At 38.0% G+C, this 24,376-nt stretch overlaps 1 long non-coding RNA gene across 1 annotated transcript; it reads left to right on the forward strand.

The window, feature by feature from the left end:
• The first annotated feature begins 13,999 nt into the window (after positions 1–13,999).
• LOC147997996 (uncharacterized) lies at positions 14,000–22,129 on the forward strand. The gene is made up of 2 exons (XR_015647435.1): positions 14,000–14,095; positions 19,195–22,129. It is a non-coding gene; the product is annotated as an uncharacterized LOC147997996 (long non-coding RNA).
• Positions 22,130–24,376: the final 2,247 nt, after the last annotated feature.

The following is a 24,376-nucleotide window of genomic DNA, read 5'->3' on the forward strand; positions in this document are numbered from 1 at the left end:
AGGGAAATTGGTCTGAAGTTCTCTTTCTTTGTTGTGTCTTTGTGTGCTTTAGGTATAAGAGTAATTGTGGCTTTGTAGAAGGTATTCGGTAGTGATACATCTGTTTCAATTTTGGGGAATAGTTTGATAATATTGGTATGAGGTCTTCTATGAAGGTTTGATAGAATTCTGCACTAAACCCGTCTGGACCTGGGCTCTTTTTGGTTGGGAGACCTTTAATGACTGCTTCTATTTCCTTAGGAGTTATTGGGTTGTTTAACTGGTTTATCTGTTCCTGCTTTAACTTCGGTTCCTGTTATCTTTCTAGGAAATTGTCCATTTCCTGATGATTTTCAGTTTTGTTGAATATAGGTTTTTATAGTAAGATCTGATGATTTTTTTAATTTCCTCTGAATTTGTAGTTATGTCTCCCCTTTCATTTCTGATTTTGTTAACTTGGACGCACTCTCTGTGTCCTCTCCTTAGTCTGGCTAAGGGTTTATCTATCTTGTTGATTTAATCAAAGAACCACGTTTTGGTACTGTTGATTCTTTCTATGGTCCTTTTTGTTTCTACTTGTTTCTACTTCAGATTTCAGCTCTGAGTTTGATTACTTCCTGCCTTCTACTCCTCCTGGGTGTATTTGCATCTTTTTGTTCTAGGGCTTTTAAGTGTGCTGTCAAGCTGCTGACATATGCTCTTTCCTGTATCTTTCTGCAGGCACTCAGCGCTATGAGTTTTCCTCTTAGCACAGCTTTCATTGTGTCCCATAAGTTTGGGTATGTTGTACCTTCATTTTCATTAAATTCTAAAAAGCTTTTAATTTCTCTCTTTATTTCTTCCTTGACCAGGTTATCATTGAGTAGAGCATTGTTCAATTTCCATGTTAATGAGGGCATTCTTCCCTTATTGTTATTGAAGACCAGTTTTAGGCCGTGGTGGTCAGATAGCACGCATGGGACTATTTCTATCCTTCTGTACCTGTTGAGGCCCGTTTTTTGACCAATTATATGGTCAATTTTGGAGAAAGTACCATGAGGAGCTGAGAAGAAGGTATATCCTTTTGCTTTAGGATAGAATATTCTATAAATATCCGTTAAGTCCATTTGACTCATGACTTCTCTTAGTCTGTCGACATCACTGTTTAATTTCTGTTTCCATGATCTGTCCATTGATGAGAGTGGGGTGTTGAAATCTCCCACTATTATTGTGTGAGGTGCAATGTGTGTTTTGAGCTTTAGTAAGGTTTCTTTTACGTATGTAGGTGCCCTTATATTTGGGGCATAGATATTTAGGATTGAGAGTTCATCTTGGTGGATATTCCCGTTGATGAATATGATGTCCTTCCTTATCTTTTTTCATGACTTTTAGTTGAAAATTGTATTATTTTATATTAGAATGGCTACTCCAGCTTGCTTCTTCTGACCATTTTCTTGGAAAGTTGTTTTCCAGCCTTTCACTCTGAGGTAATGTCTGTCTTTGTCTCTGAGGTGTGTTTCCTGTAGGCAGCAGAATGCAGGGTCCTCGTTGCGTATCCAGTTTGTTAATCTATTTCTTTTTATTGGGGAGTTGAGGCCATTGATGTTGAGAAATATTAAGGAATAGTGATTATTGCTTCCCTTTATATTCATATTTGGATGTGAGGTTATGTTTGTGTGCTTTCATTCTCTTTGTTTTGTTGCCAAGACGATTAGTTTCTTGCTTCTTCTAGGGTATAGCTTGCCCCCTTATGTTGGGCTTTACCACTTAATATCCTTTGTACTGCTGGATTTGTAGAAAGATATTGTGTAAATTTGGTTTTGTCATGGAATATCTTGGTTTCTCCATCTATGATAATTGAGAGTTTTGCAGGATACAGTAACCTGGGCTGGCATTTGTGTTCTCTTAGGGTCTGTGTGACATAAGTCCAGGATCTTCTGGCCTTCATAGTTTCTGGCAAGAAGTCTGGTGTGATTCTGATAGGTCTGCCTTTATATGTTACTTGACTTTTTTCCCTTACTGCTTTTAATATTCTTTTTTTATTTTGTGCGTTTGGTGTTTTGACAATTATGTGACAGGAGGTGTTTCTCTTCTTGTCCAACCTATTTGGAGTTCTGTAGGCTTTTTGTATGTCTATGCGTATCTCTTTTTTTAGGTTAGGGAAGTTTTCTTCTATGATTTTTTGAAGATATTTACTGGTCCTTTGAGCTGGGAGTCTTCACACTCTTCTATACCTATTATCCTTAGGTTTGGTCTTCTCATTGAGTCCTGGATTTCCTGTATGTTTTGGACCAGTAGCTTTTTCTGCTTTACATTATCTTTGACAGTTGAGTCAATGATTTCTATGGAATCTTCTGCTCCTGAGATTCTCTCTTCCATCTCTTGTATTCTGTTGGTGAAGCTTGTATCTACAGCTCCTTGTCTCTTCTTTTTGTTTTCTATATCCAGGGTTTTTTCCATGTGTTCTTTCTTGATTGCTTCTATTTCCATTTTTAATTCCTTCAACTGTTTGATTGTGCTTTCCTGGAACACTTTCAGGGATTTTTGTATCCTCTCTATGGGCATCTACTTGTTTATTTATGTTTTCCTGGAATTCTTTCAGGGATTTTTGTGATTCCTTTCTGTAGGCTTCTACTTGTTTATTAATGTTTTCCTGTGTTTCTCTAAGGGAGTTCTTTACGTCTTTCTTGAAGTCTTCCAGCATCATGATCAAATATGATTTTGAAAGTAGATCTTGCTTTTCTGGTGTGTTTGGATTTTCCATGTTTTTTTTTTTGGTTGGAGAATTGGACTCCGATCATGCCATGTAGTCTTTGTTTCTGTTGCTTGGGTTCTTGCGCTTGCCTCTCGGCATCAGATTATCTCTAGTGTTACTTTGTTCTGCTATTTCTGACAGTGGCTAGACTGTCCTATAAGCCTGTGTGTCAGGAGTGCTGTAGACCTGTTTTCCTCTCTTTCAGTCAGGTATGGTGACAGAGTGTTCTGCTTTTGGGCATGTAGTTTTTCCTCTGTACATGTCTACAGCTGTTCATGTGGGCCTGTGTCTTGAGTTCACCAGGCAGGTCACTTGCAGCAGAAAAGTTTGTCCTACCTGTGGTCCTGAGGCTCAAGTTCACTCACAGGGTGCTGCCCACGGGCTCTCTGTGACGGCAGCAACCAGGAAGATCTACGCCACCCTTTCCGGGAGCTTCAGTGCATCAGGGTTCCAAATGGCCTTTTGTTTTTACCTCTTGCTTCCGAGATGTATGTGCAGAGAGCAGTCTATTCTGGTTTCCCAGGCTTGTCTGCCTATCTGAACGTTTAGCTCTCCCTCCCACAGGTTTCGGGTGCAGAGAACTGTTTATCCAGTCTGTTTCCTTCAGGTTCTGGTGGTGTCTCAGGCAGGGGTCCTGCCCCTCCTGGGCCCTCCCTCACCGGAGCCCAGAGGCCTTATACAATTTCCTCTTGGGCCAGGGATGTGGGCAGGGGTGGGCAGTGTTGGTGGTCTCTTCAGCTCTGCAGCCTCAGGAGTTCCCACCTGACCAGGCGGTTGGGTCTCTCTCTCACGGGGTCTGGGAGCAGAGTCACAATTACATTCTTACACAAACACACACACACACACACACACACACACACACACACACACTCACACACACACATGCATACATTCTCATAATTGCATACTTACACAGACATCAATACTTACATATGCATATGGTGCAAAAGACCAAGGACCAGTACAGAAAGATGAACTCCAATCTTTATTACAGAGAGAAAGAAATCGCTTCTACCCTTTTAATGCTAAGTGATTTAAACCCAAGTTTGTAAAAGAAAAGGCCTGTTCCTTTTAACAAGACTAATTTTGCATTGCTATTAAGAAATGTCCTTTTCTGTCCCAAGATAAGGAGAAACCTGCCTGCACCTTCTATTCTTTCCAGCTTCTTCTTTTGTCCTCTTTTCACCTGCATTCTCTAGATTGCTCTCTTATGTTACATAAGTTATTCCTCTCTACATTACTTCTCAGCCCAGATCTTTTTGTCTTAGTTCTACTTACCTTTGTTCTCCTTATCTCAAACTGGTCTTTTCAGGTCATCCCCTCTCCTGCTCTGTCCATCTGTCTCTGTCCTTCCAGTTCAGACCCTCTGTCTCAGTCCTTCTGTGTGTCTTCTCTTTGTCCTCAGCACCTAAAAATCTTTCAGAATACATGATCAGGTGTTAAATTGTTCACCACAAGTACATATGAAAGATCAAAGCATAAATAGAAATACAAGTTTACAACCGAGAATGTTTACATGGATATCCATCAGGAGTAATTATCTGGCTAAACATTCATCACCAGTGTCAGCTCCACAGGTTCACTGAATGTCTAAAACCATAGTTGTTAGTGAAGTTATTTACATATAAACACAGTCAATATCTTATCCCCTGTCCTTGCACCTGTAACAAATAGTTTATGACACTTGATAACTGTTTTTGCAACTTCTTGAATTGTGTTCTGAGTAGGAGAAAGTCTGTTTACTGTCTCAGAATAATTAACTGGTGACACCTGGGAGACTGGAGTTGTCACTGGAATTCTGACTATTAGAAAGAGACTTGTAGGAGTTCCACTATATAAGAGCTTAATAACCATTCATATAATTTTAGGAATTATTGTAGGATCATTATTAAGACTAAAGAATTCATCTATTTGTATGAATAGCATCACTACGGAACAGTGCAACTTCGTAGGCCTGCAGAGATCTGCTCCAAAGGGGTGTGCTCTTACTCAATGATTGCTATATATGTCTAATAATAATAACATGAATAGCATTTCAATAGCAGGAAACTTTCCAAAAATGAATCTCTTACAACCTTGCTTAATAAGGGCAAACCAGTTGTGGATTATAAAATAATCCAAGGCTGTCCATCTGAGGATGATCACCTGTTAGTTATGAGCTTGTCCTGATATGGCTCCTGACACTTTCTTCTCAGTCCTACATGGTACCTTCTACAAATTGATAATATGATCCATCACAAAAAAGGCCTCAAAAGATGCAAGAAGATTGAATTAATTCCATGCAAACTATGAAATCACTAAGAATGGTCTTCAATAACAACAAGAACAACCAAAGTCCCACATATACATGGTAGCATAAGAATGATTTACTTGATGAGAACTTGTTCAAGGAAGAAATAAAGAAAAAAATTAAAGACTTTCTAGAATTTAATGAAAATGAATGCATAAATTGGGAACACAAAAAAGCAATGCTAAGAGGAAAACTCATAGCTCTGAGAGCCTCCACAAAGAAACAGGAGCTATGATACACTCGCAGTTTGTCTGAACACCTGAAATCTCAGAACCAATAAAAATCCAAATACACCAAGAGTACTAGACAGCAGGAAATAATCAAACTCCGTACTGAAATCAACCAAGTAGAAACAAAAGGTATTATGTAGAGAATCAACAAAACCGGGAGCTGGTTCTTTGAAAAATCCAGAAGATAGGTAAATCCTTTGTATTCAAATTAAAAATAACACAATCAGAAGTGAAATAGAGATATAAACATAGAAAATGAGGAAGCTCAAAAAATTATCAGATCCTACTATAAAAGCATATACTTAACAAAACAGGAAAGCAAGGATCAAATGGATAATTTTCTAGACAGATACAAGATACCAAAGTATCTTGAATCACAATCAGATAAACCATCTAAATACTCCCTTTACTTGTAAAGTAGTATAAGCAGTCATTAAATGTCTCCTAACCAAGAGATCCCAGGATGAGGAAGGTTTAGTACAGAATTCTCTCAGACCTTCATAGAACACCTAATACCAATATTCTCCTAACTATTCAACAAACTAGAAATAGAAGGAACACTACAGTCTTATTACTTTTCTGACACCAGAGTTATGTAGATTTTGAGAAAAAATTATAAGAGCTGATGCTGAGTTCAACCACAGAAGAACAACAATGTCAATGAACCAGTATGTTCTGGATCTAAAACAATAATCAAAGACTATTCGTGGACAAACCTATGGTTCCAAATGCTTATGTTGCAGAGGATGGCCTTTTTGGGCACTATTGGAATGAGAAGCCCTTAGTCCTCTCTAGGTTTGAATGTTAGTTCAAGGGACAGTAAGGCAGACCAGTTAGTGATCTTATGGACAGAAAAGTGGGAAAGGAAATAACATTTGAAATGTAAATATAGAAATATCCAAATAAAAAAGCAATGTATTTTGTTAAAATATAAAAAAATGAAAGAAATAAAAGAAAAGAGAACTTCCAGCTAATCACATCTATGGACTCAGAAATCAAATGGGTCACTGTCAGGGAATGGCAGTCAGAGTAATACTAGTCGAAATATTGAGATGATGAAGTCTGAATTAGAAGCACTTCTCTCTCCCAGATATCAGTGTCAGCCTCAAACTGCACAATAGGTATCCAAAGCACGGAGGAGTTTACTCTGAGCTGAGGACACGATACTTGTCTGTCTCTTCTTCCTTAGGAGGTTTTTCTTCTGGGCAAAAAGAGTAAAAGCCATGAGCTGTCAGGAAAACAAATGTGCCAAGATAAAAACCTGTCTTTTGGAATAAAGAAAGTAATAATAAAAACTCTCTGACTTCCAGGAACCATAAAAACCAGGGATGTCAAGATGCTTCTGAGAGGCTACAATCTCTTTATTCCCATATGTGGAAGGCTCAGGTCTAGGCTATCTCTTCAGCGATTCCACTCAACTGCTACACAGGACTCACTGAGCTTTCCCATGGGCCACGTATTTCTTCCTTTTTTTAATAACAAGACAGAAGGCCAGGTTCCTTTTCCCCATCTCTGATCTCTTCATCATCTTTGTTCTCCTTCCCAAAGGCTCTTTACTGTGAAGTAGAGGCCACTATACAAATCCTAGACGTAAGGAAAGAATATCTGAGAGGCAGGATACAAGAGATTATTCAGGGAGGGACTAATGCTGATGTCACTGAAAGCTGCCATGGCCTACCTGCTGAACAATTTCCTGAACAGATTCAAGGGTGCCCTTTCCAGGAGTGACTCCTGGTACACAGTGGAAACCTTCATTTACTAAATCTCCCTAAAGCTAGAGACTTCTCTGTGCTTTATTAGTGGTTACATGCTCTGAATGGAGAATGTTAGTCAGGGGCTTGGCATGGGTAGAAATGATTTAGGAACATGGAGTGGAGGAGATTCTTCCAGATAATATTTTTATTCCCAGTTTTATTACTGTGACATACAGTTCAAATTTCTAGGTTTTCTCTGTTTCCCAAAGGCCATTATTTTGCATACAGACCTTTAATTGAATAAATATGTATTTCACTTTTTTATTGTACAATCCTTGATTGGGGACTTTATAAATATTCCTCAATGTGTACTCAAAAATTCAGTTCTCCAATTCCATTTTCTGCAATGGTTTTGGCAACAAAGTGGGCCCAGCTCTAGAGTGAGTATAACAGTGTAAACATTGTGTACCTACTTCAAATGATAAACTCCCAAATCCTTAATTTATCCAAAGATTACTAGACATCAATACTGCAAAGGATCACATGGACTATAGAATTCAGTTCTCTATTCCCATTTGATATCAGTACTACAATAGCAACCTTAATGTGTTCCTGTGCAGGACTTGAGGGTTGGATGTTTTACCATGATTCTTTGTTAAGGCCAAACATAAGATAATGGAGGATGAGCAGGGAGAAGAACGGCTAGAGGACCAGTGAAACCTCATCTTCCATAGGTTCAAAAGAACAGGAGGGAGTCTATTTGACATTGTCATTTGTGGATTCTACATTCTTGACCTAGTTGCTCAGAATCCAAATTAAAATTCCACATGATGTTACAGCTGTAGGAACCAAGAAATTATATATATATATATATATATATATATATATATATATATATATATATATATATACTAAACCAATATTCAAAGACTATACATGGGTAGACCTCGGACTCAATTGCATCTGTAGCAGAGGATGACCTGTTTGGGTCCCAATAAAAAGAGAGGCCCTTGGTCCTCCCTAGTTTTGATCCCAGTTAACGGGAATGTGAAGGCGCAGTAAGTGAGCCTATAGAAGAAGGAGAGTGGGACCGATTAGGGATCTTATGGGCAAGAAATAGGGAAAAGAAATAATATTTTAAATGTAAATATATAAATATCCAATTAAAAGAGCAATATAATTTGTTAAAAAATGATAAAAAATGAAAGAAATAAAAGAAGAGAATCTGCCAGCTAATTAGAACTATTCATTCAGAAATCTAAAGTGTCGTTGACAGGGAATGGTAGAGTAATACTAGTGGAAAGACTGAGATGATGAAATCTCAGGTAGAAGCACTTGTCTCTTCCAGATATCAGTGACAGACACAAACTGCACTATAGGAATCCAAAGCATGAAAGAGTTTACTCTGAGCTCAGGACACAATTCTTGTCTTTCCCTTCTTCCTAAGGAACTTTTCCTCCTGGCCCAAAAGGACAAAGGCCATGAGCTCTCAGAAAAACAACTTTGCCCTTTCCAACACTTGGCTTTTGGGATATGGAAATTAATGATATAAACTATCTGACTTTCAAGAAAAATAACAACAAGGGAAGTCCAGATGCTTCTGAGAGGCTCCCTGCTCCATATTCCCATATGTGGAAGGGTCAGATAAAGGCTTTCTCTTCAGTTATCCCACTCAATGCCTACCCATGTCTCACTGAGCTATCCCATAAACCACATCTTCCTTCCTTTCTTTATACAAGACAGAAGGCCAGCTTCTTTGCCCATCTCTTATCTCTTCATTCTCTTTGTTCTCCTTCTCAAATGGCTGTGTACTCTGAATTTGAGGCCAATTAGTAAACCGTAGAGGTATTGAAGGAATATCTGAGAGGCAGTTGCAGTCACAATAGCACTTGTGACATCACAGAAGAAGCTAGGGCTCTCCAGGTTACAAGAGATTTTTCAGGGAGGGCCTAATGATGATGTTACTGAGAACTGCCATGGCCTACCTGCTGAACAGATTTCCTTACATTGACCAGATTTGGAGATGCCCTTTCCTGGAGTGTTTCCTGTGACATAGTGGAAACCTTTACATTCTACATCTCTCTAAGCTAGGGACTTCTCTCTGCTTCATTAGTGGTTACATGCTCTGAATGGAGAAGTTCGTCAGGGGCTTGGCAAGGTTAGAAAAGTAATAGGAACAAGGAGTGAAGGAGATTCTTCTGGTGAATATTTTATTCCCCGGTCCAATCCTGTGACATTCAGTTCTATTCCCTAGGTTTCCTCAGTTTTCCATGTGCCAGTATTTTCCCTACAGACCTTTAATTGAGTGAACATTGTTTTGCATTATCTGATGGTACATTCATTGACAGGGGACATTATATATATTCCTGCATGTGTACTCAAAATTTCATTTTTCCAATTCCCTTTTTTTTTTTTTTTTTTGCAATGAATTCGGCAACAAACTTGGCCTGGCCATTGAGTCAATATAGCAGTGGAAATATTCGTACATAATTCTAATGATCAACACACAAATCCTTATTTTATCCAAAAATTACCAGACATCAATAAAACAAAGGACCATATTGACTATAAATTCCGACCTCTAGTCACATTTGATATCTTTACCACACTATCTACCTTCCGGTGTTCCCATGGCCAGACTTGAAGGTTTTAGATATTTTACCATGATTCTTTCTTAAAGCCAAATATAAGAAACAGGAGGATTGGCAGAGTTAAGAAAGCTTGAGGAACAGTGAAACCTGAACTTCAAGTACAGGAGAGAGTCTATTTAACATTGTCATTGTAAACTCTACATTCTTGACCTAGTTGCACAGAATCCATGTTAACATTCCATCCACCAAAAAGCTGTAGGCACCAAAAGTGTGTGTGTGTGTATATATATATATATATATATATATATATATATATATATATATATATATATATCTGTCACCAATTATAATTGATGAAGCTAAGAAGTGCATTCTGCCAGAAAACTGATATAGCTATGTTGTGAGAGACACAGCTAGAGCATGTCAAATGCAAAAGTGTATGCTATTGGTAAATCGGTGAACTGAAAATGGACCTCTTGTTGGTAGATTTTGAGAAAGGCTAACAAGAGCTGAGGGGACTTTCAACACCATAAGAACAACATTGCTAATGAATCAAAGTTTTCTGGTATGAGACTAATATTGAAAGACTAAACGTGAACAGACCTATGTCTCCAACTGCATATGTAGCAGAAAACGGCCTTGTTGGGCACCAATGGAAGAAGAACCACTTGATACTCCCTTGGTTTGATTCACAGTTAAAGAGAATTAGAAGGGACAGTAAGGGAGTTATAGAAGAAGTGGAGAGGGACCAGTTAGTGATCTTATGGGAGGAAACTCTTAAAGGAAATAATATTATAAAGGTGAATATTGAAATATACATTAAAAAAACAAATAAAATTTGTAAAAAAATAAAAAAAATATAAGAAATAAATGAAAAGAAAACTGCCAGCTAAACACAGCTGTTGACTGAGAAATCTAATGTGTCAATGTCAGGGAATGGTAGTCAGAGAAATAATATTGGAAATAGTGAGATGGTGAAGTCTCAATTAGAAGCACCTCTTAATCCCAGATATTGGCAACAAAGGGGGTAGAGCTATAGAGTGAACAGAACAGTGAAAATATTGTGTGCCTACTTCAAATAATGAACTCTAAATGCATATTTAATTCAAAAATTATGAGACATCTGTAAAGCAAAGGACAACATGGACTTTAGAAAGCAGATCTGTAGTCCCAATAGATATAAGTTCTATAAATCTACCTTTGGTTTTCCCAGGGCCAGACTTGAGGTTTTTGGATATTTTATCATGGTTCTTTCTTCAGACAAAACATAAGATTCATTTGGATGGGCAGGGAGAGGAATGACTTGAGGTACAGTTAAACCTCAACTTCAATATGTTCATAAGAACAGGATGGAGTTTATTTGGCATTGTCATTTGTGGATTCTACATTCTTGAACTACTTGCTCAGAATCCATGCTAAAATTCTACTTAACCTCATTGCTGTAGGAGACACTATATATATATATATATATATATATATATATATATATATATATATATCACCAAAACTAGATATGATTGATGAATGAAGTACATGCTTCCAGGTACCAGATATAGATCTTTCCTGGGAGACACAGCTAAACTTATCAAATACAGAAGTTAATGCTAGTGGCAAACTAGTTTACTGACAACTGATCTGTTGAGATTTTGAGAAAGGATTACAAATGCTGTGTAAGTGAGGGTTCTGAAGGTACCTGGAAGAGAATGTGGGACAAAGGACGCAAGAAGGATGCCAAGACAAGAGCCTGAAAAAGGCATCTATTTTATTTTTCTCCAAGGCTGAATTTATAACATCACAGGGGTTACAGAGGGAGGGGGAAGTAGGAAACATTTACGCAGGGCAAGAACACAGGATTCATTTGGTTATGGAACTGATGTTGAAAGGACGTCAGAAAGTTCACAGGTTTGTCGTATTATTAATCAGCAGGACAACATTATCATATTATTATTTTTCTTGACCACCAGATTTGTATTACTCTTCTTCAGCTGGCTGGGGATTTTTCATGAACCTAGTTAATTGTTAACTAGGTTAACATGAACCTATTGTTAATTCTAACAATAATAATAACATCTACACAATGGAGGGCTTCAAGGGCATTGCAATGGATTTCTAGAGGGTCCTCTAGATTCCTTTCTCCTCCTAGAGCACCCTCTAGGGCCTATGGCCTGTGAAAACTAGCAAGTCGTCCTGTCACAGCCGTAAGCCCCTAACAGGACCAATAGCGACTACCAAGTGGACTCTCAATCCTCTCCAGTGGTGACTCAAACACTTCAGCCATCAGAGGCAGACAACACAAGTCAACATGAAACAAAAACCAGACATGACACAGAGACAAAACAGAAGGTAACACAGAACACAAAACACAGATTTGCTTGAGCTTACCTCTGATCTCTTCGCCAATTGTGGTCTGGAGGGAACAGAGTTCCCTGTGATGGACCAAAATGTTGTAAGACCCCATAGTGGACCACTTCTGGAGCACAATCACGGAGCACAGATTGACAAAGTGACCACTGAAGTAGCATGAGGGTATAAGGTTTTAAATCCACATATGTGAGGTTGCTCATCCATACAAGGAGAGCCAACCTTGTACCCATAAACCACACAACTTTTATTCATTACAGGGGGTAGACTTCAGTAAAAGGGTTAGCCCATCCATTAAACAATCACTAACTCTGTACTATCTTTTGAATCAGTTGTTCCCTCATGGGGGAACAATGGACAAATATTTTTACAAAATCTAAGATTTTTTTTTTAAATTTTAACCCTATTTGTGTCCTGAGTGACTCCCTGAGACATGTCACAAAAGATGACTGTAGAATGCTTGTTCCATCACTCAGCAAAAGCTCTGGGATGGGACGGGGGTGGGAGCAAAAGCTCCAAGGGGGAACGAAGGCTTCCACAAACAAAAAGACAGACCAGCCTATTCACAGTGATAGACGTTCTCCTCAAGAACATCTTCAAAGAGCTGCACATTGGTAGCCATTTGTAAGTGAGAGGTCTGAGGGTGCCAGGAATAGAATTGGGGACAAGGGTCGCAAAGAAGGACGTTAAGATAGGAGTCTGATCAAGGCAAAAATTTTATTTTCCTCCAAGGATGAATTTATACCATAACAGGGGTAACAGAGGGAGGCAAGAAGTAAGAAACATTTACTCAGGCCAAAGATACAGTATTGGTGTGGTCAGGGAGTCAGCTGATGTTGACATAATATCAGAAATGTCACAGGTATGTCATATTATTAGTCAGCAGGACAACTTTGAAATATTATTATTTTTCTTGACCACCAGATGTGTATTAGTATTCTGCAGCTGGGTGGGGATTTTCCATGAAAATAGTCATACATAATTCTAACCATAATAATAACATAAACATTGGAGGACGGCAAGGACATCGCTCCAAAGAAATTGAAGGAGCTTTCAACTCCATACTAAAAGCAATTCCAAAGAAACAGAGATTTCTGGTACTAATCCAATATTCTGTGCATGGACAGAACTATGGCTCCAATATCATATGTTACAGAGGATGGCCCTATTGTGCACCAATGGAAGGAGAAGAACTTTGTCCTTCCCAGGTTTGACTCCCAGTTCAAAGAATGTCAAGGTGCAGTAAGGGAGGTTATAGAAGAAGGGTAGTGGGACCAGTTAGGGGTCTTATTGACAGGAAACTGTGAAAGAAAATAACATTTGAAATGTTAATATAGAAATATCCAATTAAATAAGCAATAAAATTTGCTAAAAATGAAAAAAATGGAAGAAATAAAATAAAAGAAACTGCTAGCTTATCTCACCTATTGACTCAGAAATGTAAAGGGTCACTGTAAGGAAATGGTAGAGTCATACTACTGAAAGACTGAGATGATGAAATCTCAACTAGAAGCACTTCTCTATCCCAGATATCAGTGTCAGACACAAACAGCACTATAGGGATCCAAAGCCTGAAGGAGTTTACTCTGAGCTGAAAATACAATACTTGTTCATCCCTTCTTCCTCAGGAACTTTATCTTCATGACAAAAAGAATAAAAGTCATGAGCTCTCAGGAAACAACTGTGCCCTTCCCAATATTGGCTTGTGGAATAAAGAAATGAATGATATAAACACTCTGACTTCCAGGAACCATAAGAACAGGGAAGTCCAGATGCTTCTGAGAGGCTCCCATCTCCTGATTCCCATATGTGGAAGACTCAGATCAAGGCTGTCTCTTCAGGGAACCCACTAAAAACCTACCCAGGACTAATTTAGCTCTCCAATGGACCACGTATTTCTTCCTTTTTTAACACCAAGACAGAAGGGCATCTTCCTTCTTTCCACCTCTGATCTCTTCATCCTCCTTTTCTCCCTCAAAAATGGCTGTTCACTCTGAATTAAAGGCCAATTAGTAAGCCCTAGAGGTACTGAAGGAATATCTAAGAAGCAAGTGCTGTCACAACAACACTTATGACCTCACAGAAGGAGCTAGAGCTCTCAAGGTTACAAGAGATTTTTCAGGGAGGGACTAATGATGGTGTCACTGAGAACCTCCATATCCTACCTGCTGAACAGCTTTGCTTTCATTGACCAATTTTGAGAGTGCCTTTTCCAGGTGAGTCTTTTGTGACACAGTGGAAACCTTTACATACTATATCTCTCTAAATCTAGAGACTTCTCTTGTCTTCAATAGTGGTTACTTACTCTGAATGGAGAAAGTTGTTCAGGGGCTTGGCATGGGTAGAAATGATTTAGGAAAATAAAGTATAGGAGATTTTTCTAGATAATATTTTTATTCCGAGGTTCATTCCTGTGACATACAGTTCAATTTTCTAGGTTTTCTCTTTTTCCCGACAGGCAGTATTTTCCATATAGACCATTAATTTATTGAATATTATATTACACAAATGTGATCATGTTCTAGTTTTATTTTCTTGCATAGTGCTGAAAAAATGATACCCAATACTGTATTAGAACAAATATTACATAGTACACCTAAAGAAATCAAATTCCTCCCAAGGCCAACGTAACATCATAAGTAATCAATTTCAATTTACAGAGAAATGTTTAAATATTGTATTATTTATCTTTAACAGTACTCAAGAATCTTTAAAAAAACAGAAATCTAAATATCTGTATAAAAATGTCATATCTGCTTTAAATGATCAGAATGCACATCTGTGATTGGCAATCCTTATTAAAACCTATCAGGAACTGAGGCTAAACCTGGGACAGAAATCAGTCATCAACAGTTCAGCCTTTGTGACAGTCACACCATTAGCCTGTGCCGCCATTGTTCTTGATCCCTGACCTTAAAAGGTCCCAGCCTTTCCAAACCTCAAACTGTTACATAATTTTTTTATTACCTCAGAGTCAGTAGGGACAACGTCTTAGTCAGCTTCACAAGCAATTTACTTTTCCAAATGTGTTTTAAGGTTGGCGGTCGTCGCTGACCATTCTACATTTCCTCGGGAAATGATGGAAGCACTGATCTGCCCCAGAGGCAAATCCTAAAAGATCTTGACCACTGTTATTGCAAATACCAATGGCGCTGCCCTCTGAGTGGTGTGAAGCTCCATGAGGATTTTCATGCACTTCTTAGATTAAGAGAGATATTAGTGCAAAAACCGAGTGACACTCTGCATGAAGTCCTCGTTGGGTTCCTGACTCTCCAAGGTCCAACGGGACTGGGCAGAAGAGTGGGCCATACTACAGGAGTTCTAAAGCTGTGCGCCATTCCTCCTTCACAGGCCTTGGCCATACTCCATTTCAGAACCAAATTTGAACCATGCTTTTAACCTGGATAGAATTTCAAATACTATACTGAGTAGGAAGTGTGGGCATCCTTACATTGTCCTTAACTTTAATGGAATTTCTTTATGTTTCTTTCCATTTATGTTGATGTTGCGTGCTGGCTTGCTGTCCATTGCTTCTATTATGTTTCTGCATAGGACTGGTATCACTGATCTCTCTGATGCTTTTAACATGAAGGGGGGTTGGAATATTTTTGCAAGTTTTTTCACCACCTAATGAGATCATTATGTGATTTTTTTTCTTTCAGTCTCATTATATAGTAGATTATATTGATGGATTTTAAGAAATTGAACCGTCCCTGCCTCCCACTAGATATTAATAATTACATAGCATAACCAACAGAAGGGATCTCATATTCTCACGCATACTCTTACAGCTCTCCAAAAAAACAAAAACAAAAACATGCAAACAAAAAAATCATGCACCCTACAGAACAGATCTAATACTCACAAAAACACTCAAACATCCCAATCGAAAAAACAAAAACCAAAAAACATGCAAGCAAAGAAAAAGCCCTGCTCCTGTAACATCAAAATAGCATGAACTAAATATCACTTCTCATTAATACCTTTAAGCATTAATGGCCTCTACTCAGCAGTAAAAGGACACAGGCTAATACAGTGGATTTAAAAACAGGATCCATCCTTCTTTTGCACTCAAGAAACACAATCTAGCAGCCGAGATAGACACAACCTCAGACTAAGGGATCGGCAAAGTTTTCCAAGCAAATGGACACAAGAAACAAGATGGTGTAGCCATTCTAACATCCGGCAAATCAGACTTTCAACCAAAAGTAATCAAAACAGATGGGGAAGGACAATTCATATGCTTCAGAAGAAAAATCCACCAAAATGTCATCTCAGTTCTGGATGTCTATGTGTCAAAGACAAAAGCAGCAACATTGGTGAGAGAAATATTCCTGAAGCTTAAATATCACATCGAACCTCAAATATTAGTAGTGGGGAACATCAATGTCCCACTCTCACCAAGGACAGGCCATTGAGACAGAAACTAAAAAAATATAAATGATGTAACTAATACGGGGTTCAATTAGATTGACCTCAATGATATCTACAGAATAGTTTACTCGAACACAAAAGTACACTCTTTCTTTTCAGTACCTCATGGAACCTTATCATAAACTGACCATGTTCTCCCACTCTAAACAAGCCAGAACAGATACAGAAAGACTGTGCTAACCATTGGATCTTTCAGATCACCACGGATTAAAACTGGACTTCAACAATAAGAAAAAGTGTATGAACTCATTGAAATTAAATAGCTCGCAACTGAAAAACAACCAGTTCCGAGAAGATATGAAAAACAAAAAGGGTTCCTAGAATTTAATGAAAATGAAGGCACAGCTTCTTCAAACTTAAGGGACATAAGGAAAGTAGTGCTAAGAGGAACTTGCATATTCAGCACTGGGCACTTTCATAAAGAAACCGGAGAGACCACACACTAGCAACTTCACAGCACACCCTAAATCTCTAAAATAAAAAGAAGCAAATACATATTAAAGGAGGAGACAGCAAGAAATGATCAGACTCGGGGTGAAAGTGATCCATCAGAAACAAAGAGAATACAAAGATCAAAAAAAAAAAAAAAAAAAAAAAACCAAGAGTTGGTTCCTTGGAACATCAACCTGACAGACAAACACACAGACAGATAATCTAATAGGTTGAGAGAAATCATCCAAATAACAAAAGCAGAATTGAACCAGGGAGCCGTATCAATGGACACTGATGAAAGTCACAGAATCTTTAGGTCTCACTTCAAATACCTGCTGTCTCAAAAATTAGAAGCTCTGAACAAAGTGAATGATTGTGTAGACTGATTACACTGATCACAGGTAAATTCAGGTAGGATAAACTATGTAAATAGCTCTATAACAACTAAAGAGACACAAACAGTAATTAAGTTTCCCCACTGAAACAGCCCCAGGGCCAGATTGTTTGAGTACAGACTCCTACCAGATTTTCAAAGAATTCTCAACCTACTCCAAAAAACAGAAACAGGAGGAAAATAGCCAAACTGATTCCATGTCACCACTGTCACCCTGACACCTAAATCACAAACGACTCAACAAGGAAGAATTTCAGACGAATTTCCCTTACGAACATTGGTGGAAAAATTACTAGGTAAAATGTTCCAAAATAATATCCAAGGGCATATCAAAACCGCCATTCAGTGCCATCATGTAGGCTTCCTCTTGAGGTTGCGGGAGTGGATCAATCTAGGTAAACCCATCAAAGTGATCCACCATATAAGCAAACAAAACTGAAAAAAAAATATTCTACCCTCAGGATTTCCCATTAACATGCGAGCTCACTTGGAGTTAACTTTGTGGATGTTGCATAGCATGCAGTATATTTATGTGTGTGTGTGTATATACATATATATAATATTATATAATAAATTAATATATTAAATTATTATATACTAACATTATAATAATATAAGTAATATTAATATACTATATTAACATTTTAAATTGTTATATATCAAAGTTATGCTAATATATAATAAATATTACTCTAGTATATTAATATATTGAATTATATTATTATAATAAATAATAAATAAAGATATAGTACATTTATATATTAAATTATTAAATATTAATATCATGATTCAATATAATTAATATTTATATATTATGTTAGTATATTAAATTATTATATAGTAATAATACTATACCTCTCTTACCCTATTCTGACTCTCTACCTAACCCCATCCTCCACCCTCCATTATCAAATTTCCTCTCTGGCTCCCTGTCATAGGCTCTAGCATTTACTGAACAATTAAAATAGACAGAAGGTTCATATGCGATCTCCTTAATACATGATAGAGGTCTAGTTAGAGGCATCCTCCTTTGAGGAAGCTGATAAATATAAGGATACAAATACCGTTTGCCGGGGAAGATCAAAACTGAATAATGACATTGCATATCTATTCAGTGGATTCTGAAAGAACGAGGAATATTCTTCCTATAGACCTAGCTGTACTACTCCTGGCTTTATGTCTGAAAAGACATCTGCCATACCACAAAGACACGTGCTCCATCATATTCCTAGCTTCATTCTTCATAATGAGTAGAAAATAGAAATAACCGAGATGCCCCTCAATGAAAGAATGGCTACAGAATATGTGGTTCATTTACACTATGGAATACTACACAGCTATGAAAAATAAGGACATTGTGAAGATGCGGTCAAGTAGATGGAATGGGAAAGTATTGTTCTGAATGAGGTAACTGAGACCCAAAGTAACATGTACATGATTAAATTTAAGTGATTAAAAGAGGGTATTAGCCATAAAGTACAGAATTCACACGCTGCGATCTACAGAACCAAAGAGGCTAAACATGAAGAAAGATCCAAGAAAAATGCTTTGATTTCACTCAGAAGGAGGAATAAAATAATGAGAGGAGGCAGATGGAAGGAAAGGATTGGGTGGCTGAGGGGATGGGAAGGGATATGGGGTTTGAGAATCATTTCTTGGGAGAGGCGTGCACAAGGGACAGAGAGCCAAGAGAATAAACTGAAATCAGTGACTGTCCAGGGTTGGTGCTATCTCTATGATTTGCCTGCAATCTGGGATGGGTGAGGCTACCCTGGCATCGATGAGGGTGACTTTAGCTGAGACTCGTAGCAATGGGGATACAGATACTGAAATGGTCACTTTCCGTAGCCACGGAGGACCTATGGTGGAAGGTTAAGGACACAAACCACCCCCAAAATTTTGACCCAGAAATTGCCCCCTCTATAAGAAACACAGGGACAGAGATGGAAGAGGAAATGAGGGAATTGTCAAAGGATAAGTGGCCGGATGTGAGACTTATCCTATGGGCAGACGGCAAACCCTGACATTATTAATGGTCTTTTCTTGTGTTTGCAGACAGGAGGGTAGCATTATTTTCCTCTGGAAGGCACAATGGAGCAGCCGACTGAAACAACTGCACAGATGCACGGCCAAACATTGGATGGAGCTCAGTGAGTTCCACTGGAGAGCTGAGGGAAGGGCTGGAGAAGCAGAGGAGCTTAACGGGTTTCACGATATTCCATGACAAAACCAAATTTACACAGTATCGTTCCACATATCCAGTCCTACAAAGGATAATCAATGGCAAAGTCCAACACATTGTGGCAAGTAAAACCATAGATAAAGAAAGAAATTAAACTTTTCTCAACAAAACAGAGAGGAGAAGCACACAAACATAAACTAACTTCAAATTATGAAAAAACAGAAAGCAACCATCACTATTCCTAAATATATCTAAACATCAAAGAACACAATTGCCCCCTAAAAAGACACAAATTAGCAAACTGGATATGGAATGAGGACCCAGCATTTTGCACTACAGGGAACACAGCTCAGAGAAAAAGAGAGACATTACATCAGACTCCATATTTACACAATGTATGGAGAAGAGTAAATATCCCCTTTCTCCACAGGGGACTCTAGGTCATACTGTCCAAAAGGAGAGGCTCCAAAATTTTCACATATACATCAGAGAAGCTAGAATTTTCCAAAACTAAGCAGGATTCTCTGAGTAGTACTCTATCTCATTAAGAGACGGTGGGACAAGATACATCTACTAAAGGAATTCTACCCACAGCCACATCTTAGGAAAGGCTGGTTGATGTGACACATATACAAAAGATTTTCTTGGACATATTCCATCTGTAGAGAACATTATGGATCCAACTGTATGTGAACCAGGAGTGGTGGAACATGAAATGCAAACACTAGTGGCTGTAGCATCCTTGATATCTGAGGAAATTGATTCCTTGTTTTCCATTTGTGCAAAAGAATGCATATGACCTCTGCAGGTTTCACGGGGGACTATTTGAACTTCCTTATCTCCTCAAGATCAGGCCATCTTCCCCAAATACAGAAGATGCTACGCACTCTTACAAATATGAACAAATGGTTGCCAGTCCTTTTTTATACCCAAAATCGGGCCCAAAACATCTGCAAAGTACATCAAAGACTTTGGATTTTACCTTATATTCTGAAGGGGCCTTGGACCCTGTTTTGCCTACCAGTCAGGCTTTGGAACCTGCCACTTCTACACAGAACTCTATTTCCACTTCTCCAGCAGAAGAAATTTTTTTTGGAACTTCCTCAATTACACAAAAATATCTAGAAACATCCTTATCTGATCATGAGGCTCTCAGCCCCCTCACATATGTCCATGATGCTCTAGGAGAGGTCACATCTTCTGAGGTAGTTCTAATACCTACCCCCCATTCTGATATCACAGTCAGCATTTCTAAACATATACACAGTACATTAAGACCTTCCTCATCTGAGAAGGATGTCTTAGGATCTACTGCATCTGAAAAACATGCTTTACAACTATCTCCATCTACCCAAGTAGATTTATTTCACATGTCCACTCTGGGGAGAAATTGTCAACATTCTCCCTCTACCAAAATGGACCACAGGCATCCAGTTTCTAGAAACAAAGGGTTAAGATTTGAACCTTCTGATGGACTCTTGAGAAATTTCTCCTCTAAGGAAGACAGTTTCAACATTACCCCTTCTGCCAAAAGGGATCCTTTGCCATCTTCTGCTGCCAAAGAGACACCAAAAGCTAGAACATTCCTCACGTGAGTCCCACACGTTCTCCATCTGTCCAAAGGGTCTTGAAATTTTCCAAAAATTATGAAGGAATTGTGGAAATCTGCCAATCCTTACAAGGGCATGCTGGATATACCATATTGTCCCAGGATGCTCAAGTACCTCCGCCTTCTACCAAAAAGGCATGTTCACCAATCTGCCCTAGGGTTTCAGGGAATTTCTTCACCCCTCTCTAGGGTTCCAGAAAGTGTTCTCCATCCTCAAAGTAATTTGTCATTGTGAAAATTATACTCCAAAATACAATAACACTTTTTATATTTCCAAAGGTATGATGGAAAGTCCACATCGAAAAAAAATCATTTAGACCTTGTGCCATTAGCCCAAGTATATCAGAAAAATTCCATGTCCTCTAAAGCATCAAAAAAATCAATCTGGTTCTATGACTCTTCCTGGGAAACATTTACCATCAGCAACAGAATCCTCAGGATCATCAAAATCTAAAAAGGGGTATCTAGAATATTTATCATCTGCCCAAAGGTCTTTAGGATGTTCAGCAACTTCTCCATGAGCTTGGTTAACCCATAGAACAAAAGAACTAAAGCCATCTTCCCAGGGTGTTTTCACAAGAACCACATAGTTTTTCTTTTCTTTTATGCCAAGACATAAGGCCAGCTTCCTTCTCCCCATCTCTATTCTCTTTACCCTCTTTCTTCTCCCTCCCAAATGGCTGTTTACTCTAAATTAGAGGCCAATTAGTAAACCCTAGAGGTACTGAAGGAATATCCGAGAGACAGTTGCTGTCAGGACAATGCTAGAAACATCACAGAACCAGTTAGGGCTCTCCAGGATACAAGAATATTTCAGGCAGGACCCAATGATGATGTCACTGAGAACTTCCATGGCCTACCTGCTAAACAGCTTTCCTTACATTGACCAATTTCGGGGGTGTCTTTTCCATGAGTGTCTCCTGTGACACAGTGGAAATCTTTACATACTACATCTCTCCAATGCTAAGTACTTCTATTGTTTCATTAGGGGTTACATTCTCTGAATGGAGAAAGTTAGTTAGGGGCTTGGCATGGGAAGAAAAGATCTAGGAACATGGAGTGGAGGAGATTCTTCTGGATAATAATTTTATTCCCAGGTCCATTTTTGTGACATACACTTCAATTTCCTAGGTTTTCTCTGTATCTCCAAAGCAAGTATTTTCCCTACAGACCTTCAATTGAATAAATATTGTATTAACTATTTTGTCTACATTCCTTGAGAGGGGACGTTATACATATTCCTGAATGTGTACTCAAAAATTCTGTTTTCCAATTCAATATTGGCAATGACTTTGTCAACAAAGGGGGCACAGCTAGAGAGTGAGTATAAGAGTGTAAATACTGTGTACCTTCTTCAAATGATAAACTCCCAAACACTTATTTTATCCAAAAATTTCCAGACATCATTAAAGCAAAGGAAAGCATGGACTATAGAATTTGGTTCCCTTGTCCCATTTGATATCAGTTCTGCATTATCTACCTTACTATGTTCCCATGACAAGATTTGAAGGTTTTTGATGTTTTACCCTGATCCTTTCTTCAGACCAAACATAAGATTCAGGAGGATGTGCAGGATGAGGAATAGAGTGTGGTCCAGTGAAACCTCAGCTTCATTAGGTTCATAAGAACAGGAGAGAGTCTATATAGAACTGTCATTTGTGGATTCTACTTTCTTGATCTTGTATCCCAGAATCCATGTTAAAATTCCATCTAACTTCGTAGCTATAATTTACATATATATATATATATATATATATATATATATATGTGTACATATATATATATGTGTGTGTATGTATATACATATAAATGTGCGTATATAGATGATATAGATATATATTTGTATATATAGATGATATGTAGATATATAGATATATAGATAAACACATATACAGATATAGATATATAGATATATAGTTATATAGATATATGGATATATAGATATATAGATATACAGATTATAGATATGGATATAGATATAGATATAGATAGATATATTAGCCACCAAAATAGATAAGATGTATGAATCTTAGAATTGCATGATTAGAAGAAACAAATATAGGTCTTTCCTGAGAGACACAGTTAGAGCATGTCAAATACAGAAGTGAATGTTAGTGGCAAACCAGTAAACTGAAAACCCATTTGTTGTTGGTAGATTTTGTGAAGGGTTACAACAGCTGAAGGACCTTTTAATCCTATAAGGAAAACCATGCCATCGAACCAGAGTTTTCTGGTTTTATACAAATATTCAAAGATTGTACATGGATAGAACTATGGCTCCCACTTCATATGTAGCGGAGAATGGTTTTGTTGTGCACCAATGGAAGGAGATGCCCTTGGTCTAAACTAGGTTTTATTACCAATTCAAGGGAATTTCAAAGAGCAATAAGAGGGATTATACAAGAAGGGTAGGGGGACTGGTTAGGGATCTTATGGACAGGAAACTGGGAAAGGCAAACATATTTGAAATGTAAATATGGAAAATCAAATTAAAAAAGCAAAAAAAATCTTGCTAAAAATAATAAATATTAAATAAGTTAAAGATAAGGAAACTGCCTTCTAATCATACATATTGAATGAGAAATTTAAAGGGTCACAATCAGGCAATGGCAGTCAGAGTAATCCTAGTGAAAAGACTGATATGATGTACTATAAACATGTCTAACTCCCAAATACCAGTATCAGACACAAACTGCACCATAGGTAATCCAATAATTAAGGAGTTTACTCTGAGCTGAGGACACAATAATTTTCTTTCACTTCTTCTTTAGGACCCTTTTCTTTTGGGCAAAAAAAAAAAGGCATGAGCTCTAAGGAAAAGGACAGTGCCCTACTCAACACCTGGCTTTTGTGATAAATATATTAATGATATAAACTCTCTGAGTTCAAGGAATCACTAGAAGCAGGGAAGTCCAGTTAGTTTTGACAGGTTCTAAGCTCCTGAACCCATGTGTGGAAGGATCAGATCAGTTGTATCTCTTCAACGTACCTACTCAACTCCTACCAAAGACTCAGTGAGATTTCCCAGGGTCGACATATTTCTTCCTTTTTCTTATACCAAGACAGAAGGCCATATTCTTTCTCCCCATCTCTTAGCTTTTCATCCTCTTTGTTCTCACTCCCAAAATGCTGTTTGCTCTGAACTAGAGGCCAATTACTAAATCCTATAGGTACTGAAGGAATATACGAGAGGCATTGCAGACATGACAACATGATATTACAGGAGAAACTAGGGATCTCCAGGATACAAGAGATTTTTTCATGGAGGGCCTAATGATGATATAACTGAGAATTTCCATGGCCTACCTCTAAACAGCTTTCTTTACATTGAGCAGTTTCGAGAGTGCCGTTTCCAGGTATGTCTCCTGTGACACAGGGGAAAACTTTATTACTCCATCTCTATAAAGCTAGAGACTTCTCTTTTCTTCCATAGTGGTTACATGCTC

The sequence above is a fragment of the Rattus norvegicus genome, chromosome Y (genome assembly GCF_021556685.1).
Source record: "Rattus norvegicus strain SHRSP/BbbUtx chromosome Y, alternate assembly SHRSP_T2T, whole genome shotgun sequence".
Taxonomy (NCBI): Eukaryota; Metazoa; Chordata; class Mammalia; order Rodentia; family Muridae; genus Rattus; species Rattus norvegicus.